The following is a 20,399-nucleotide window of genomic DNA, read 5'->3' as shown; positions in this document are numbered from 1 at the left end:
GAGCCTAACATGTCATTTTTGTAGTGCTTTCTGCCTCTTTATTTTATTTTACTTGGCACAGCTTAATAATGCAATGTGATAGTGTTCAATCTCGCCGTTTGTTCTTACACATGGGTTCGGAGCCGATCCTCGGCTCCGTGCCGGCCTCTTGCAAGCTCTGCATCGAGAAGAAGCTCGAGACAATCTAATACCCACAATCCCCCTCTGCCTTTACCTCAGATCTAGTTTGCCGCTGCTGCATTCGCATCGTTGGGAGCTAGCTCGAGGGTTTTCTAAGCTAAGATATAACTTTTTGTTGTATTTTATTGAGAATTTTATTTAACTTAATATTGTCAGTATTACCTTGTGTGATTGTGTTGTGGTTCCGTAGTTCTTTGGTACCGTTAACCCTTTTATCGGTATTTTTGTACCGGGCCTACACCCTTACCATATACTACTATATTGAGTCAAATTTACCTGATTGTGACTAACCGGATTTGACATTTACCTGATTGTGACATTTACCTGATTGTGACTATTTTTCCCGGATTTGACTGTGTATTTGTTTCTAGACTTGTTTATTACCTACAATGTCTGAGAAGGCAAAGTCTGGTTTCAAGCGTTGTCAGTGTGGCCAAAAAATGTCGGTCACTGACAACCATAGTTCCTGTGTCTACTGCCTTGGCCCTCTCCACTTACAAGAGGATTGCTCCATTTGTCACTCTTTCAGTGGGAGGGTCATGACAGATAGGCGCAGGAAACTAATGGACAGGGTCTTTTGAAACCAGCTTTCCAAGAGGCTTTGGATGCTTCTGACCAGGCATCAAGTCCTCTAAGGAATCGAAGACATCGGAGCCCAAGTCATCGGCTCCGAGCTCTTCTTGAAGGTTAGATCACCGGTTCCACAGACTTCGGGCCGAGTGTTCAACTGGTGTCGGTTCCTGAGCCTCGAGTCTTGGAACCGTGATGGAGCTCCCTCCTTCGCCATATTGAGGTCGGCTCCGTCTTCGGTTCCTTCGACCCGCTCCTCCTCTAAACTTTCGGATGTCGATGTGGATCGTGTGGTGCAGAAGCTGCTGGAGCATTCGCCCTCTCTAAACTTATTTCGGTTTCCACCCAGCTGGTGTCGGAACTTGAAGGCCTTCCTGTATCTCCATCCATTCCTCCTCCGAGACCGATTCAGTCTTCGGAGCCGGAAGAGGCTGATCTGCTGATTGTGGAGCCCTCGGGTCCAGAACCGCCTTTTCTCGGTCTGTTCCTCACCTCGACTCCGCCGGACCCGTACCGAGTCTCGGAGCCGACGGTCTGTTCTTGGTTCGGGCCGAGTCGAACCGACGTGTCGGTTCCGACTCTCCTCGGGCCTCGCACGGATCGATTCGGCTCCGTCCTCGGGGTCGATGCCTTCGGTGCCCGTGTCGGGATTCTTCCCATTTCTTTGGAGCCGGGGGATTCTTCGATGCGGGACCCGGGAGCTCGACCTTATGAGGAAGGTGTTGTCTACCCAGACAACCACATCAGTGGAAGCAGTTTCTCCTCCCCATAAAGGGCCTTTGTCTTCATCTGCACCCACGGCCACATCCAAGCGCCGGGCACCAGTGTCTCAGCCACCCCTGGAGGGTGCCCCCTCTTCCTCCGAGGCTTCTTCGGATGCTCCCCACGAGGAAGTCCCTAGGAAGAGACTGTGTAAGAGGAGACACTTGGATTCTCCACAAGAATCCATAACATCTGATACTGACTTAGATGAGTCAGAAGGGTCCCCTAAGTCACCTTCAGAAGATGTCTCTTTTCAGACATTTTGGAGATCCTGAAACAGAGAGGTGACTGGCAGTCCCTTCCCCTTCTGAGGATGAGTCAGTTCTGCTGAAGGCATTTGGTGCTCGCCCTTCCTCCTCCTGGGTCACTCCGCCCTTGACGAACTAATGGAACTTATTGCTCAAGGGCGTGGGAGGCTCCTGACACAGTGGAACCTGTTCCTAGGAAACCGAACAAGTACATCACAGCACCTCAGGATAAGTCCTACTTTACTAAAGGAGTTCCAGTAGACGCTATGGTGGTGGCTGCAGCCACGAAAAAGGAGATGTCGGAGTCTTCTTCGTCTGTCCATCCGCCTAATAAAGACTCTAGGACGATGGATAGGTATGGGAAGCGCATTTTTAGTTCAGCGGCTTTTTCCATGCGGTCCCTGAACTATTTGACCCATTTTACACGTCTGCAGAGGGATCTAGTCAAAGAGTTGGGAGATACCCTCCAGGGTTCTACAGATGCAGCTGTCTCAGAGAAAGTGACAGCGCAACTTAATACCCTAACATCGATTGTTAACTCGTCCATGAGGCTGATTTCCCACGCAGCGAAGGTTCGAGTAGGGCAGCAGCTTCAGCGATTGCTCTTCGAGACAATCCTGGATGCTTATGCTCCTTTGCGGAAGCCTTCAAGTCTTCCTTTACAACGCCCCATTTGACGGTGCCACTCTTTTGGCCCCAAGGTAAAGGAGACCCTTACCCGTGTGAACAAGAGAGAAAGACTCTGTCTGCTGTCGGAGTCCGCTTTTTCCACCCCAACCAGGCCGAACCCCAAAGGGCAACGGCGTGGGAAAATGGGGTTTCGAAAAAAAAATCAGGGGTCTTTCCCGGCACACAGGGTGATGCCCCTCTAGAGGCAGAGGAGGGGCAGAGGTGGAAGACGCCGCCTGGCGGCAGAGGGGGTCCGCAACATCAAGGTGACAGGGATACACTCCCTGGTAAACCTTTCCAGCACTCCTGAGAGGAGGCCCGACTGTCCTGCTCTGGAGGCAGTCGGGGGTCGCTTAGCCTTTTACCCTCAGGCCTGGCAAGATATAACTACAGACAATTGGGTAAAAAGCGTAGTTACCAGAGGTTACACCATACCCTTTCTATCCTATCCCATTCCAAAGAAAAGACTCCCAGATGTATGCCCCATCTGCGAGAGCCAGCAGCTTTAGAAATTTCAAAGTTGTTAGACAAAAGAGTCATCCAGCCAGTCCCAGCGGACCAGCAAGGATTCGGGACTTACTCAAGGTTCTTTTTAGTTCCAAAGAAAACAGGGGACTGGAGGCCCATTCTAGAACTGAGTTACCTCAATACTTTCGTCAAGAAAGAAAAGTTCAATGGTCACGCTTCAGTCGATCCTTCCATTTCTACAGAAGGACGAGTGGATGTGCTCAATAGATCTAGAGGATGCATACTACCACATCAAAATGGCCAGGGCATCCAGAGATCATTTGCGCTTCGGCTGGGAGCCAGTCACTTTCAATTTCGAGCCCTGCCCTTTGGTCTGACCTCAGCCCCCAGGGTCTTCACCAAATGCATGGCAGTGGTAGCGCCTCACTTGAGACGCCAGGGATTCCAGGTGTTTCCGTGATCTGGACGACTGGCTCCTTTCAGCCACCACCGGCCAACTACTGCAGGCCAGAGACTATGTTCTTCAACTGTGTGTTCACCTAGGGATCTCCGTAAATTTCGGAAAATCCTTACTTCAGCCATCACAAAATATCTTGTTCATAGGAGCAGAGTTAAACACACGGCAATTAATTCTGAGGCTTCCCCCAGAAAGGATAGTATCGCTGCAGACTCACATACGTCTTCTACTCTTGTCAAGGAAATCTCCTGCAAAACTAGTTCTGAAGGTGTTGGGCCTCATGTCAGCCTCCCTTATTGCAATTCCTGGGAAGGCTGCACATGAGAGTTCTACAATGGCTACTGTTTGCTCAATGGTCATTTCAACAGCTACCTCTAACACACGAGATTCTCATAACAAAGACTTGCAAAACAGACTTAAACTGGTGGCTCCAAACGTGCAACCTTTCCCAGGGGAGGCCGTTTGTGCTACCCACTTCACAGTTACGGTGACCACGGACGCTTCCCTGATAGGGTGGGGGCATCTTTCAGGGACAGACAGTCCAAGGCTTAATGGACCAATTTGGAGTACAATCTGCACATCAATGTACTAGAGTTGAGGGCAGTGTTTCTAGCGTTGCAACACTTTGCTCCCCTTCTTCCTCTAGGGACTATTGCAGTTCAGACGGACAACATGTCGGTAGTCTGGTACATAAACAAACAAGGGGAACCAGGTCCTATCAACTATGCAGAGAGGCCATGAGAATTTGGCAGTGGGCAGAGTCCACGGTCGCTTTCTAATAGCAACGCACATCCCGGGTCATCCAACGCCATAGCCGACAAGCTGAGCAGAGCAATTCTGCTACCGCACGAGTGGTCTCTAAAACAGTCAGTGGCGAAAAGGATTTTTCGCACATGGGGCCAGCCTTCCTGCGACCTGTTTATGCCTCCAATGAACGCCAAATGCAGGAGCTACTTTGCCCTATTACCCCTCCAGGGAAGTCCCCAGGACGCACTGGTTTACGATTGGCCCCGGGACTCCTGCACGCATTTCCTCCATTTCCTCTGATACAAATTTCTCCAGAAAGCCAGGAACCTTCACAGGACGATAATTCTCATTGCTCCATTCTGGCCTCACAAATTTGGTTTCCTCCCTGAAAATTCACTGCATTCGGGGACCCTGGATTCTGGACCCAGAGCCGGATCTGTTGACTCACTCGTCAGGGGTTCCCCATCCCGCGCTCCTGTCACTCCATCTAGCAGCTTGGCTGCTCCAATTCCCAACTTAGCCAGGTCTGATCTCTTGTCACCAGCAGTCCAGAATATATTAGTGGCTTCGCATAAGGCTTCCACTACTAAAACATATACTAGCAAATGGAAACGGTTTGTATTCTGGGCGAATACACACCATGTTGATCCCTTTACAGCTCCTTTGAATAAGATTTTAGAGTTCTTGACAGACTTATTTCATCAGGGTGCTTCTCCTGCTACTTTAAGAGTTCAATTGGCTGCCATTTCGAATTTCCATGTGGAAGAGTGTGGAGCTCCTATCATGGCTCACAGACTTTGTAAAGCCTTCTTAAAAGGAGTTTTTCATATTAGACCTCCGGTCAGATCTCCTACGTCACCTTGGAGTCTAAACTTCTTACTATCTAAATTAATGTTGCCCCCCTTTGAACCTGCCTCTTCTTGCCCATTAAAATTTTTGTCCTGGAAAACTCTCTTTCTGGTAGCCATTACTTCTGCTAGACGAGTATCTGAACTTCAGGCTCTCTCCATCAAGCACCCTTATCTAATCTTTCACTCTGACAGAGTTTCTCTTCATCAATTCATCCTTCCTCCCTAAAGTGTGTTCTATTAACAACATTAATCAGTCCATTGAATTACCCACTTTCTTCAAAACCACTCCAACAAAATGGAGTATATGTTGCACAAATTGGATGTTCACAGACAGCTAAGGTTTTATTTGGATAGAACAAAAGATCACAGGAAAACAGATCAACTCTTTGTGGCTTTTGCTGATAGCAGGAAAGGACTTGCAGTTACCAAAAGAACTCTTTCAAAGTGGTTAACTGATTGTATAATTTATGTATACGATTCTGCAAATCAACCCCTTCTAAACAAACCCAAGGGACATTCCACAAGATCAATATCTACGTCTTTGGCTCATGCAGCTCGCCTACCTCTGGATGCTATTTGTGCGGCTGCTACCTGGTCTAAGCCACATACATTTATTTCTCATTATAAAGTAGATAAGGTTTCTAGGGACAGAGCAACCTTTGGTTCCACTGTGCTCAAGAACGCCCTCCGTGAGTTCCTCAGGATTTAGGAGCTAGGACGCTACCCATGTGTAAGAACAAACGGCGAGATTGAACACTATCACATATAGAAGTTATGTACTTACCATAACGTTCCATGTGGAGTGTTCATCTCGCCTTTGTTCTTACAGTCCCACCCTCCCACCCTTAGGAAGAACGTTCTTTGATGCCTGGCCAGAAGCATTTTTGCTACTGTCTTTATTCTCTGTACATAGTTGGTATACACATATACTTATATGTGTCTGTTATGTATGTATAGATGTATGGCATGAATGTGCTGTTATGTAGATTGGTTTGCTTGCAAACTAGATCTGAGGTAAAGGCAGAGGGGGATTGTGGGTATTAGATTGTCTCGAGCTTCTTCTCGATGCAGAGCTTGCAAGAGGCCGGCACGGAGCCGAGGATCGGCTCCGAACCCATGTGTAAGAACAAAGGCGAGATGAACACTCCACATGGAACGTTATGGTAAGTACATAACTTCTATTTTCAGCTGCAAAGCTCATTTTCAAAAGATTCATGTTAGTTTGCACAGCAAAGATTGTTACTGGAAGTTGGAAAAACACTAGCAGGCTGAGGTGACCCTTTGTCAGTAGTATTAAGTGTGTTCATAGGTTCTTAGGCAGTTGCTAGGCATGCAGGCCTGGAGACCATTAGTCAGACTAGCCCAAATTCCCAATTCACCCAAGGCACTTTCTGGTTAAGTGATTTGCACAAAGTCATACTGTAGAGAAATAATGGCTGAGGGAATTGGACCGTGTACCGCAGGAAGTAGCTTGTTAACAGCTCGTAGTATCAATCCTTTGCATCAGCTGCCAGACTGTAAGCATGTGCAGGTTAAAAATTGTAATGGTGGGACTTGTCGGAACAGGATTTATTTTGCACACAGCAAGAAGTTAATATACTACATGAAACCATTTATGCTGAAAGACGTTTTACTTTAATACTTCATTAAGCAAAATACTGCAATTTGAAATACATTCCAAACTGAAATAATTTTTCAGTCAAAACACTCTTCCCCAGTTCAGTTTCCGCTCACATTCGACAGAAACATTAGCTCAAACAGAGGAAAGAAGAATATATTAAATGGATAGGTGTGCATGCAAACAGTAAAAATAATTTCTCACAAAAGTAATTAAAACAGCATATCTTTACTTTTTTAAGCTAAGTACCATTTTCCCACCTTTAGTGTTTTGGTAGAAGATGAGGCGAAAATCCTTTTTTCATTAAGCAGCCTGTTAATTATTTGCTGTTAATTACAAGATGTGGTGATTCTTAGACTGAATGTCTTTATTTTGGCTCATTTGTAAGTAGCATCGCTCTGCAAATAATTACCTGTAACACATGGGATGCGGAGTATGTCTTCACTTTTATCACTCAAACAGAGCTTTTAAAAAGGCTTGCAAGACATGTTGTATTATCAATCCCATCCATTGAAGGATACTTTTTCCTGAGAGTGTAGTGTGCACTTTTTTCCCCTAGGTATTTGTCTTCCCATCTGCTCACCATCATTATTTAGACAGTCCTCGCCCTTTCTTTCCTTGTTGGTGAGGGTTTCTGGACATTCACACGAATTGATAGGAGAGAACTGTCTTCTAAGCAAAAACAGAGGTGATTTTGATCCCAGTCATCTGCAGACAGTCAGCCCTCTCCTGCAGTTTGTACCCACCAAATGGCTCGCCCATCCTACCTGAAACCCTCAATAAGCAGACTTTTAAGTCATGCAGCTCTAATCACAGCTGGTTTTGAAGAGACATCTTCTCCTAAGTGGTGAAATATCAGTCACTTGTTCCTATTTCAGATCTTGCACTACTTTGTTTACTTCATGAATGTTCTGTGCAGTGGCCTGATTCATGCTAGATGCCAGACTGCAAGTATCAGTATTATATCAAGTCTGCTGGTATAGCTTCACTTTTATTCTTGCAGGAAACATTATGCAAGGCATTCTCAATTCTCACTGAAACTCAGTCTGCGGTAGATGTTAACAAATTACAGATCAGGTAAACTTGTACTGTTACTAGTTAGTGTACAACATGCATTATTTAGCAGCTTGTATAATTTGATCTGTCATTGTCCTCAGTTGAGCATCCTCTGTTTTGGTGGATGGGTGAGTGGGGGCCCTCAAGGTGGATATCCTTAGTGGGATCAAGGGTGAAGCTGAAGGTTTGTAACAGTTTTTGCATTGCCCATGCTTGCACGCTTGCACATATGCTTACCCCCCCACCGCGCGCGCACACACACACACACACACACACACACACACACACACACACACACACACACACATACAGTGGATATAAAAAGTGTACACACCCCTGTGAATTAATGAAAATGAGAACATCAGATACAGTAGTTATGTGCTCACCTTAACATCTATGTTGTCCATTTTCATTCTTCCACACCTCCTCACCCTCCATCCCCCTTCCCCTCTGTTCTAGTAAGGCCTAAGGAATATCATTTTGGGAAGTCGTCTGTTCCCTGCTTTGAGTTCTAGCCTTTCTGTATTCTTTATCTTGTTCTCATTTGTACTACAGTGTCGGGTACGTATCACTGTGGGGGCAGCAGTCTCGATCTGAGGTAAACCAGGAGAGCGGACCATTATGGATAAAGGGAAGAGCTCGAGAGCTGGATCCATGAGTCTGGTAAAAGCAGCCAATTCTGATCTGATACCCATTTGAGGAATAATAAAACTGGACAACACAGATGCATCGTTAGTTCATAACTTTTGTTTCATGATATCCCAGCAGACATTCTAATAGGTAATGAGTTTGACACACATGAGGACCCAGCCACCGCCTACACCTCCAACAGAGTATGGTGATGTGGTTACTTCAAGGAAAGAGCTGAGTAGTAACAGCAGACCTAAATTTGAACTACAGCTGTCAAAAGGTTATGGGCTTCCTTTACTAGGTTGTACTTATATTAAGAGATGGGTAGTAAGAGTAAGGCTGAATCTAAGCCTTAGTTGGCAGAAAATACTAGCTTTCCAGTGGAAAGAGAACTGGGGAGGATTGCAAAAAGAGGATTGACACAGATGTAGTTTTTGGATCCCACCTTACAAAATTTGAGAAAAGTACCCAAGAATTTTTCTGATTCTCAAGGGAATTTGGTGTCCTGTACTAGGACAGGGGATTACTCTACAAAGAGTGGATTCCTGAAGAAGGGTAACAGTTAGAAATGATACAGCAGTTGGTAGTCCCAAGGACTGACAGTCACTCACCTCTGGACATTGTCCATGGTATCACTTTTCAGGCCATTTGGACATAAAGTGTGGAAAAAAGAATGCTAATGCAAGCTATTCATTGGTCAGGCATTACAAAAGAAGTCCTGTGGATGCATGAGCAGTGTCTAGAGGTTGTCAGGGTGGGAGACAAAGGAAGACTAATATGTCTATTTTAGAAGACAAAGGAAGACTAATTTGTTTATTATCCAAACCACTTTCCTAAGGTAACCAGAGTTACCATGGGGCCTCTTCACATACACTACAAGTTGGAGGCATTTGTGGTGGAGCTGAACTTTCCTACTGGGTACTTTGAGGTGGTGTCTTTGTACTTTAATGTAGTAGAACGTGTGTCAAATGCTCTGTAAGAAATTTTCAGTGGGGTGAATTTTCCCCAAGAAGTACTGATGGACATCTGGGCTAAATTCATGTTAGACCTCTTGACTTGTTTGTGGAAGATCTGTGGGGGTAAAACAGTTGAATACTACTCCTTACTGTCTAGATGCAAATGGTTTAGTGGAGAGGTTCATCTCTGCTCTTGAGACCATGTTGAGAGCATTTGCATACCAGTCTAAATGTCAGTGGGACAAGAACCTAACCCATCTTTTCTCTCTCCATACAGGGAGATGCACAGAGAATGCATAGATTTTTTTTATTTGATTAACTTTACAGTCTTAGTGGTTGGGGCCCCTTAAATTAATTTGTAGTGAGTGAAAGGGTGAATGTAAGTCCCAAAAGGAGTCTTTTGAGGAGTATATGCCAAATTTCAGGACTAAAATTAGAGAACCTATTTAAATTACGTAAGTGCACCTAGAGCAAACAGAAGAGCAACAAAATGTCTGAAATGAACAGACAATGGTAGACCAAGTGTATAGACTAATTAAAAAAGTTAGTAGTGCTTATTCTTGATTGAAATAGTAAGGTACAGGCAGCATGGGTAGGTTAGTTACCTTTTTTAGAACAGTGAAATAATGTCAATTATGTGGTGGACTTGCCAGTCACAGGCTCTACCATGTCAATATGACAAAGCTTTACCATGATAAAGAGGCAGTAGTAGTGCATATACAATAGGTTACAAGAGAAACCGCAGAGAGAATCTGTTGTTAGATCTCCTCCCTCAGGCTGAAATTGTGAGAATTTTATTGTTTTTAACCTATCTGTCTGTCTTTGACCATATTAGTCTAACTAGGTCACTGGTCTCTTTTGAGGGAGGCCTGAGGTTTTATTCATACTGATCAGGGGAAAACTTGGACAGGACAGTGGAAAAGTTTCCCTTTTCTGTTTTGTAAGTATTACATGTAAGTTTTACATCCATCTGAGCTACCCACCAGTTCAGTCATGCAGAACCTTGGGACCAAATGGAGAGATAATAATTCAGCAAGAAAAGGAAAGTTGTATTGCTGAAACTGAATTCATCCTCAAGTCTTGATGAGTACCTTCACAAGATGACACTGATAAATAGACTGTATTGTATATAGCATATCTCATGGACAGAAGTAGGTTAAAATATAAAAAAGATGGTTGGGTGCACAAGACCCAGGATAAAAAGTGGCCAGTGCTGATAGGTGCACTGGTGCCAAGACTGGAAAAAATGACCATGTAGAATCCTCAAGACACAGAAACATTCCTACAATGGGGCTAGGTCAGGCCCAAGGGGAGGATGATCTCCTTATTGTAGAAGGAAGTTGCAGTCTTCAAAAATCACAGAAATTGATAGGCTAAAAAGAGCCATAAAGAAGATAGAGTGGACTACTGAGGATAAGAAAGAAGTTATGTATTCTCTATATATAAAATATGATAAAATCATTGTTGTAAACCATGATTGTAAAACATAATTATAGAAAATAGGCAGATTTTAGTTTTAACAAAGGCCCTAATTGACAGCCTTTCATTCAGTCCAGGTAGTTCACATGCATTCATTTTAATCTGCCATTTTAATTCCTTGAATTCAAGGAAGTCATCAGGATGTCCCAACTCAACATGATCTATAGCACAAAATTTGAAAATATGGGTAGGGTGGGCACTAATATGTTTGAAAAGGGTATTATTCTCATTTTTATGAATAATATCATAAATATGCTGGTATTTTCTTTGTCTAAATTCCCTTTTAGTTTTCCTTACATAGAATCCATCACAGGACTGACATAGAGCTATGTAGATCACACCTCTGGAATAGCAGTAATATTTCTTTAGTAATTTTATTGTGCCAAAATTTTTAATTTTGATTTTTTTCCTTATCCACCATATACTGACACTGTGAACATCTCCCATATTTAAAACTACCACCTGTTATAGTCTTATTTCTATTTCTTTCGAACATGCCTTTAAGGGATGTTGCCTTCTTGTAGACCACAGCTGGTTTATTTCCCACCAAGGTATATACCTCAGGGTCCATCTTAAATATCATCCAGAATCTATAAATGATTTCCCATATTTTGTAATAGTGAATATTAAAGGGTAGAATCAGAGCTCTATGAAAGGAACTTCCTACACTAGAGGTTCCCATGCCTATTAACCCAGTGTCAGTATCCAACAGGGTTTTATAAATACCCTCCACCGTCTTTCTCTTCACTTCACCTACTGTATTGTGTACAAATCAGGTGTATCCTGTCATTTTCTGCATCATTTTCCAAGCCCAGGCTTTCCAGAAAGAAGATATACAAAAAGGCTGAGAGAAATTAGAGGAAAGAAAAATACTTCCACAAGAAAAACTATCAGAAGCTTCAAATAAAAATTTGTCTTTATTAATACAGTGGATATAAAAAGTGTACACTCCCCTGTTAAAATGCCAGATTTTTGTGATATAAAAAATGAGACCACAATAAATAATTTCAAAACGTTTCCCACCTTTAATGTGACCTATACCCTGTATAATTCAATTGAAAAACAAACAAATCTGTTAGGGGAAGAATATAAAAAATAAAAAACATACAATAAGCTGGTTGCATAAGTGTGCACACCCTTAAACTATGATGGAACGAGTCCCCAAAGCAAGGAGAAAGAGGAGGAGCAGAGACATCTGAAGAAGAAATGTGGACATAGGAAAGAAAAATAGATTTAATATGACCTGCAGTGGTGGTGCTGCTGTAAGTAAGACGCTGTCCGGTTCGATTCTCAGCTAGAGCGTCTTCTGCGTGGAGACATGCATGAATGGGCGTACCTTCGTTGAAGGTTGTGCGTCAGGGCTGGTAACTCGGCACGTAAAAATCAACTACCAATCATTAGCGGACCGGAGTTCCACTGTGGCGACCCCTAACCGGGAAAAGCCGAAAGTCACAAACAATGGTGCAATATTTATGCAAAGGAAAAGGCAAAACTAATCAATAGGAAAAGAGCAGCACCAAAGATATTTGAAGAGAAATACAGGCAAAGGCATCCAGACATGGAAAATTTTACAGTACAAAAAATAAGAAAACAAAGAGGGAAAAGTAGAACAGAGCATTAGTAATGGAGAAGTTAAAGAAGTAGAAACTGAGGATGTTAAGTTGTCATTTTCGCCTTCATTCTTACTGGATGGGTTCGGAGCCAATCCTCGGCTCCGACTCGGCCACTTACTAAAGCTCGAGAGCTTATTTTACCGGCTCGAGGCAACCCTATATCCCATGATGCTAGGCGATAACTCCCCAGATCTCGCTTTGCGCTTTAAACACGAGGTGCGTATTTTTACCGGCTCCTGGTAAGTCTTTAAATATATAGTGTTCAGTCACCCTTTTTAGTTAATTTTTCACCCAGGTGTTTTTCAGTAGTTACGACTACCTTTAATTCTATTCCTGTTTATACCTTCCCTTTTTATCCCTTATATCCCTCCCCCTCCACTCTTAGGTTAGGCCTTAAGCCTTCCCCTTTCCTAATTTTTCTTAGGGATCCTGTGGAGTGTTTGGGTGTGTCAGTATTCTAATTAATATTTTTATTGTTATTTTATTGTTTGAGTGTTGTGTGTGTATGCTTTCTCTTCCTTTTGTGATCCCTCAACACTGTTATGTCGAAGGAACCAAAGGAAACTAAGGTCTCAGGCTTTAAAAAGTGTGACTCATGCTGTCAAAAAATGTTTCTGACAGGTGGTCACACTTCTTGTGTTTACTGCCTGGGACCCCTGCACCTGCAGGACTCTTGTTCTGTGTGTCATGCATTCAGTCCGAGTCCTGCAGGAGCGCAGGAACAAACTTATACTGAGGGGCTTGTTAAAGCCCAAGGGCTCCCTGACTAAGTCTGCGTCGGGGAGGCCTTCGGAACCAGCAAAACCGTCTGCTCCAAGTACTAAGCCTTCGGCTGCTGGCTTCTTGTCTGTGCCTAGATCGGCTTCGGCTGGAGCCGATCCCTCTGAGTCACAGGTTCCGGTCTCGGCACCACTCTGTGCCGATACCTCTGAGTCCATGCATTCACTGTCGGCTCCGGCTGGAGCCGACGTGTCCTCGGCTCCTTTGGCTCCATCCATATCTAAGAAGAGGTCAAGATCCCCTTCATTGGAGTCAATCCATTTGGCTCCGAGATCTCCCCTGCTTTCGGAGCGGATCTTCTCGGTCGTCCAGACTTTCAGATCACGACCTTGAGAGAGTGATAAGTAGGCTGTTAAAGTCTCAGGCATTGGCCCAGATGATCTGTAGCCCGTCTCATCAGATGGTAGCTATTACGACTCCACCTATCTTTCCTCCTTCGACTCTCCCTCAGAGTTCGGAGCCAGAGCTCCTCGGAGCCGTGACTGTTGTGGCGTCAGAGCCGATACCTCCCCCCTCGGCTCCTTCGTCTTCCGCTCCGATCTCTTCCTTGATGCCTTCATTGGACGGATCCGGGCGCCTGGTCTCTCTCGTCGGCTCCGAGGGGGCGAGTGGCATCGGACCATTGTCCGACCCCGTTCTCCCTCTCGGAGTGTCGGCGCTGGTGAGCTCGGCCCCGACATTGGCCTCGGAGCCTTCCCTGTCGGTGCGGCCTGAGGTTCCTACCTCTTCGGAGCAGGGGCCCTCTGGCCTTTTTGATAGGGGAGCCTTCGAGGTGATGAGGAGTGTACTAGCCCCAGGGCATAGTCAACGGTCAGCTCCATCAGCTCCTCCCACTACAGTGCCTGCTGATGTCTCTTCCCACTCTCTTGCTCCCGGACCCAGAGATCCAACGCCTCAGGTTTCCCCACTGGGAATTTCTTCCTCTTCCGAGGCTTCTCCTGACCTGTCAGTGGAGCCTCCGCATAAGAGGACATGTAAGAGGAAGCATGTGGACTCCCCTGAGTCCATTACATCTGACACCGACTTGGATGAGTCGGAGGGATCCCCAAAGTCCCTCTCTGAGGATGTCTCTTTCTCAGACATCCTAGAAATCCTAAAGCAGAAGGGGAACTGGTCTTCCCTTAATCCTTCCGAGAACGAGTCGGTGTACCTGGAGGCGTTTGGTTCTCGACCCTCCACCTCGTGGGTGTCTCCGCCTTTCGACCCCCTTATGGAAGTAGTGGCTCGGAAGGCGTGGTCGGCCCCGGATTTGGTGGAACCCACCCCTCAGAGGCCATCTAAATTCATCACAGCACCAGTTGACAAACAATTCCTAACAAAAGGTGTACCGGCAGATGCCATGGTGGTGGCTGCAGCCACCAAGAAGGAACTAGCTGATCCTTCAGTACCTATCCATCCTCCTAATAAGGATTCTAGGACCATGGATAGGTACGGTAAGCGGATGTTTTCTTCAGCGACCTTTGCCATGCAGTCGCTGAATTACTTGTGTCACTTCACCCGCCTTCAGAGAGATATTCTCAAAGAGTTGGGAGAAGTCTTACAGGATCCATCAGCTGCTGGGTCCCAGGATAAAATAAACTCACAGCATGGAACCCTGAACTTGATTGATAACTCCTCCATGCGTCTAATTTCATATGCAGCCGATGGAGCGAGTAGGGCCGCGGGCACAGGAGTGGCCTTAAGGCGTCACACCTGGATGCGGCTGTGTAATTTCGCGGACCCTTTCAAGGCATCCTTCACAAATTCCCCTTTTGATGGCTCGGCTTTGTTTGGACCTCAAGTGAAAGACACCTTGACCAGATGCGAATAAGATGGCAAGACTCTTTCTGCCGTAGGAGTCTGTTTCTCCACCCCTTCAAGACCATACCCCTAAGGGTCAGAAGGGTGGGAAAATATGGTTCCGCAAATCTCAAGGAGTCACGCCTGATGCAAGAGGTCAGTTTACCACCAGAGGCAGAGGGGGTAACAACAGCAGACGCCGCCCTAGGGGCAGAGGGGGTCCGCAGAACCAGGGTAGCAGGGAGCCTCTCTCTGACAAACCCTTCCAGCATCCCTGAGATGTTGCCTGATTGTCCACCTTCAGAGGCAGTCGGAGGAAGATTGTCACTGTACCCAATAGCCTGACTTTCCCTTACTCAAGACAAATGGGTACAGTCGATCATATCCGAGAGTTACAAAATTCCCTTTATCCAAACCCCAATTCAGCAAAAGGGAACCCTTCCAGATGTTCCACCCGGTCTAAGGGAACTAGCAGTATCAGAGCTATCAAAACTGCTAGCAAAAAGAGCCATCCAGCCAGTCCCAGCAGACCAACTAGGATCTGGAATCTACTCAAGGTTCTTTTTGGTACCGAAAAAGACAGGGGACTGGAGACCAATATTAGATCTCAGCAAACTAAACAAGTTTGTAAAGAGAACAAGATTCCGGATGGTCACGCTACAGTCCATTCTACCCTTTCTGGGCAAGGACAATTGGATTTGCTCTGTGGACCTTCAGGATGCATACTATCACATCAAAAGTCACAGTCGCTCCAGAAGGTTTCTTTGCCTTCGGCTGGGGGCCAGTCACTACCAGTTCAGAGCCCTGCCCTTTGGTCTCACTACAGCCCCCAGAGTGTTCACCAAATGTATGGCAGTGGTTACGGCTCACCTGAGATGGCAAGGATTCCAGGTGTTTCCATATCTAGACAATTGGCTCCTCACTGCCACCACCAGGCATCAACTTCTGCAAGCCAGAGCTTACACCATTCACATTTGCAGAGGGCTAGGAATCACTATAAATTTCGAAAAGTCTGCCTTGTCGCCTTGTCAGTCTATTACCTTTATAGGCGCCAACTTGGAACACCGTACAACTTTCAGCAAAGTTAACAGATCAAAGGGTCTTAGATATTCAAAACCATGTCCATGTTCTTCTTCAGAGCGACAAAATTCAGGCCAGGTATGTCCTGAAAGTATTGGGTCTTATGGCGGCCGCCATAACACTTCTTCCCCTTGCATGTTTTTACATGCGTCTTCTACAGTGAATGCTTTTCGCCCAATGGTCTTTTCAGCAACTCCCCATGCACCACAAGATCATGATAACTCCAACTTGCAAAAGTCATCTGTCCTGGTGGATCTTGTCCCCTCAAGTCCATCAAGGCAGACCCTTTGTTCCTCCTCCCCTGGTCGCCACGGTGACATCGGACGCCTCCCTGATCGGGGGGGGGGGGCATTTTCAGGGCAGGATGGTCCATGGCACTTGGCAACCGTTCGAACGCCACCTGCACATAAATGTCCTAGAGATGAGAGCAGTGCTTGTAACGTTGCAAGCCCTCCACGACTCTCTTCCCCTAGGAACTATTGCAATCCAAACGGACAATATGTCCGTAGTGTGGTATATCAACAAGCAAGGCGGAACCAAGTCCTATCCCCTGTGTCGAGAGGCACTCAGACTTTGGCAATGGGCAATCTCCTCTCAGCGGTTTCTGATAGCAACGCATATCCCCGGGAAATCCAACATCATAGCGGACAGGTTGAGCAGAGCTATACTCATGCCACACGAGTGGTCTCTCCAACAATCTGTGGCGGAAGAGATTTTTCAGAAGTGGGGCCTTCCTTGCTGTGATCTTTTTGCTACACCCCAAAACAGCAAATGCCCCGACTTCTTCACCCTCTTCCCCCTTCAAGGCCATCCCCTCAGAGACGCTCTAGTCCAAGTTTGGCCTCGGGGACTTCTCTATGCCTTTCCACCCTTTCCTCTAATCCAACAAGTAATTCTGAAAGCAACCGCCTTGAGAGCCAAGTTGATTCTCATTGCCCCTTATTGGCCTCGACAGATTTAGTTTCCATTCCTACATCATTATCTTTTGGTACAGCCTTGGCATCTGGACCCAGCTCCAGATCTGTTGACCCATCAGTTGGGGCAGCTGCACCAATCCCTACATTCTCTCAACCTCACTGCTTGGTTGCTCCACTTCCGTCCTTAGCCAGGCTTCCTATGATTTCTAATCCCGTCCGGGATATCATAGTGGCTTCCCTTAAGTCTTCCACCAGAAGGATTTACACTAGTAAATGGAAACGTTTCTACTTCTGGGCAAAGGCAAGGAATATAGATCCCTTTACTGCCCCAATTCATTCGGTCTTAGACTTCCTAGCCGAAATCTTTCATTCAGGGTCTTCTGCCTCTACAGTAAAGGTTCAGTTGGCAGCCATATCGAATTTTCATACAGGCTTATCGGACCACAACATCATGTCCAATAAGCTTTGCAAAGCTTTCCTTAAAGGTGTATATTTACTTAAGCCTCCGATCAAACACCCTCCACCTCAGTGGGATCTTAATTTAGTCTTAACATCCTTGATTCTTCCCCTCTTTGAACCTGCGGTCTCCTGTTCATTGAAATTTCTTTCCTGGAAGACACTCTTCCTAGTCGCCATTACTTCTACTAGGAGAGTATCTGAGCTTCACGCCCTCTGCATTCGTCCCCCCTACTTAATCTTCCATAAAGACAGAGTTTCTCTAAGGACTAATCCATCCTTCTTACCCAAGGTGGCTTCGCAGACAAATTTAAATCAATCAATTGATCTCCCAGTTTTTTTCCCAAACTATACTAATAGAGCGGAGCAAAAGCTACATTATCTAGATGTTCACCTCCAGCTCCGATACTATTTGGATAGAACCAAACAAATAAGGAAGTCTGATCAACTGTTTTTATCGTACGCAGAAAATAAGAAAGGCCTTCCAGTTTCTAAGGTAACCCTATCTAGGTGGCTGTCTTCTGTGATTACATCTATTTATCAACTCAGAGGCAGGGAATTAACTTCTAATCCAAAAGCCCATTCAACTAGAGCACTAGCTACATCTACAGCTTTTCAAGCTAGACTACCAATAGACACTATCTGTGCAGCAGCCACATGGGCCTCTCCTCATACCTTTGTTTCGCATTACAAATTGGACATGGCCTCCAGGGACAGAGCAACATTTGGTTCCACCATTCTTAAGAGTCTGTTCCAATGAGCCACCCAGGATGAAGGTGCTAGGGACGCGGTCCCATCCAGCAAGAATGAAGGCGAGATTGACAACTTAACATTGAGAAGTTATGTACCTACCATAACGTTCCATGTTAGTTGTCTTCTCGCCTTCTTTCTTCGGCCCCCCACCATCCCCCTAGCCTGGACAGACCGAGAAGATCTTCCCTTCCTTGAAGGGTTCTTATATTCCCTTGTTCACCATCTAGGTGTCCTAAGATATATATAGTGTAGATAATGATCTTTGGGGGTTTTTATCCCTCTTCCTCCTCCTTCCAGTTGGAGGATTTTGTTTTATTGGCCTATGCTAGGTGTTTCAGCTTCCAAACGAGATCTGGGGAGTTATCGCCTAGCATCATGGGATATAGGGTTGCCTCGAGGCGGTAAAATAAGCTCTCGAGCTTTAGTAAGTGGCCGAGTCAGAGCCGAGGATCGGCTCTGAACCCATCCAGCAAGAAAGAAGGTGAGAGAAGACAACTAACATGGAATGTTATGGTAGGTACATAACTTCTCATTATGGATTACCTGGGAAAGGAAGGATTTAGTGTAGAAAATCTAACTCTGATAACATCACAGCAGGAAAGAGCAATGGATCCCCAAATTAAGGAGAAATCTTGGAGCAGGAAACATCTAATCAGTTGCCATATGAAGATACTTTGGAGCCTTCCATAGGAAACCAGTAGAAACATTCAGTTGGAGCTGCACAGCAAGGGAAGGAACAGGAAACTGTGGCAACTCTGATGCAGTCAATGTTGTGGAGAGATAGGTCAGTGAGGTCCTATATGAAAGAGCAACGGATGACACAGAATGAAAGTAAAGAGAATGTGGCACAGGAAGATGCTCCAGAACGTTCTATAGAATGCCCGCAGGAAATGGAAAACAAAGAATGTGCCCTCAGTTTAGAAGAAAATGATCTAAGAGAAAAGTTGCTTGATTTAATAGAGACGGACAGACATGTTAAGGTGAATGAAAGAAGTAGACTACAGAAAGTCAATAAAACCCAAAAAGTTAGAAGTTTGATCAAACAAATGAACACAGTAATTAGGACTGTCCATACAGATTCATGCGATGTAACAGAAGTGAATACGATATATTACTGTGCAGCTAAATTAATAACAGATAATGTTATACCACAAAAATATAGGGTAGTAAGGGAAAGGAAGGGGAGAAATTGAATGACATCATGGAGGTATCGAGTAGAGAAAACTATAAAGCGATTAAGAAAAGAAGTGTCACTGTTAGAGTATAGAAGAGGGAAAGATCAACAAAAATGCTCAGAAAGATAGACATGATTAAAGCAATGCGCAGTATCAGAACAGATCAGGATCTATTATGCACTGTCGCAAATAAACTAAAAATATCATCACAGGCAGAAAAACTTAGAAGATATGCAGATAAATATAAAGGAAAAGTATAAAATAAATGATTTATGAATGATACAAAAACGTTTTATAGAGAATTGGGAAACTAGACAAAAGGAATTGAAACACCACCAACAAAAGAGAAGAAATAGATACATTTTGCAAAATGTGTATGAAGATCCTGTGGCACATAAGATGCTAAATGGCTAGAAGTAGTAAACGGAATTGGACAGTTCAGTGGTACAGCAGTTGCATTGTCACCTCACAGCAAGAGGATCTCCGGTTCGATTCTTGGCTGGGGTGCCTTCTGTGCAGAGTCTGCATGTCCTCCCTGTGTTCGTGTGAGTTTCCTCCAGATGCTCTGGTTTCCTCTCACATTACAAAGACATGCATCTGGAGTGTTTCTCCCTGGGCCTTCGCTGAAAAGTGGCTTTGTTCCAAGTCAGAGTTTCCCGATAAACAAATGTTAAATAAACAAATAAATAAAAGAAAGAATAAGAAGTGCAAATGTACAGGATATGAAATGGGATGAAGTAACGGCCAGAGAGATTGAAACAAAGTCAAGAAAAGCTCCTACTTGGAAAACCCCAGGCTCAGATGCAGTACTTAACTTCTGGGTAAAAAATGTTAACACCTTTGCATGACGTTTTAGCTATGAGTAAGAGCTATTTATATGCGCACCCCAAACAGACAGCCTGGTTACCAACAGAAAAAACAAAACTCCTACTTAAGAGCAAACATGCAAGCTACCCTAAAGACTTTAGACCAATAACTTGCCATCCAATGCTGTATAAAACTGTACACTGGAATTGATGCAGAGGTGATAGTCATTTAGAAGAAAACTGAATTATGGCAATAGAACAAATGGGTAATTAAAGAAAGTCATGGAACAAAGGATCATTTGTTAAGTAAAGTTACAGTGGAGAACTGTAAAAAGGGGAAGAATCAAAG

General features: G+C 44.9%; 1 protein-coding gene across 1 annotated transcript in view; it reads left to right on the top strand.

Moving 5' to 3' along the window:
• Positions 1 to 20,399, top strand: part of MAF1 (MAF1 homolog, negative regulator of RNA polymerase III) — an 881,579-nt gene that overhangs the window by 514,504 nt on the left and 346,676 nt on the right. The gene's annotated exons all lie outside the window — the stretch shown is intronic.

This window comes from Protopterus annectens, chromosome 3.part1 (genome assembly GCF_019279795.1).
Source record: "Protopterus annectens isolate FY-2018-M chromosome 3.part1, PAN1.0, whole genome shotgun sequence".
NCBI lineage: Eukaryota > Metazoa > Chordata > Ceratodontiformes > Protopteridae > Protopterus > Protopterus annectens.
Note: the sequence above shows the minus strand (reverse complement) of the source record. Positions and strands in the feature narration are given on the sequence as shown.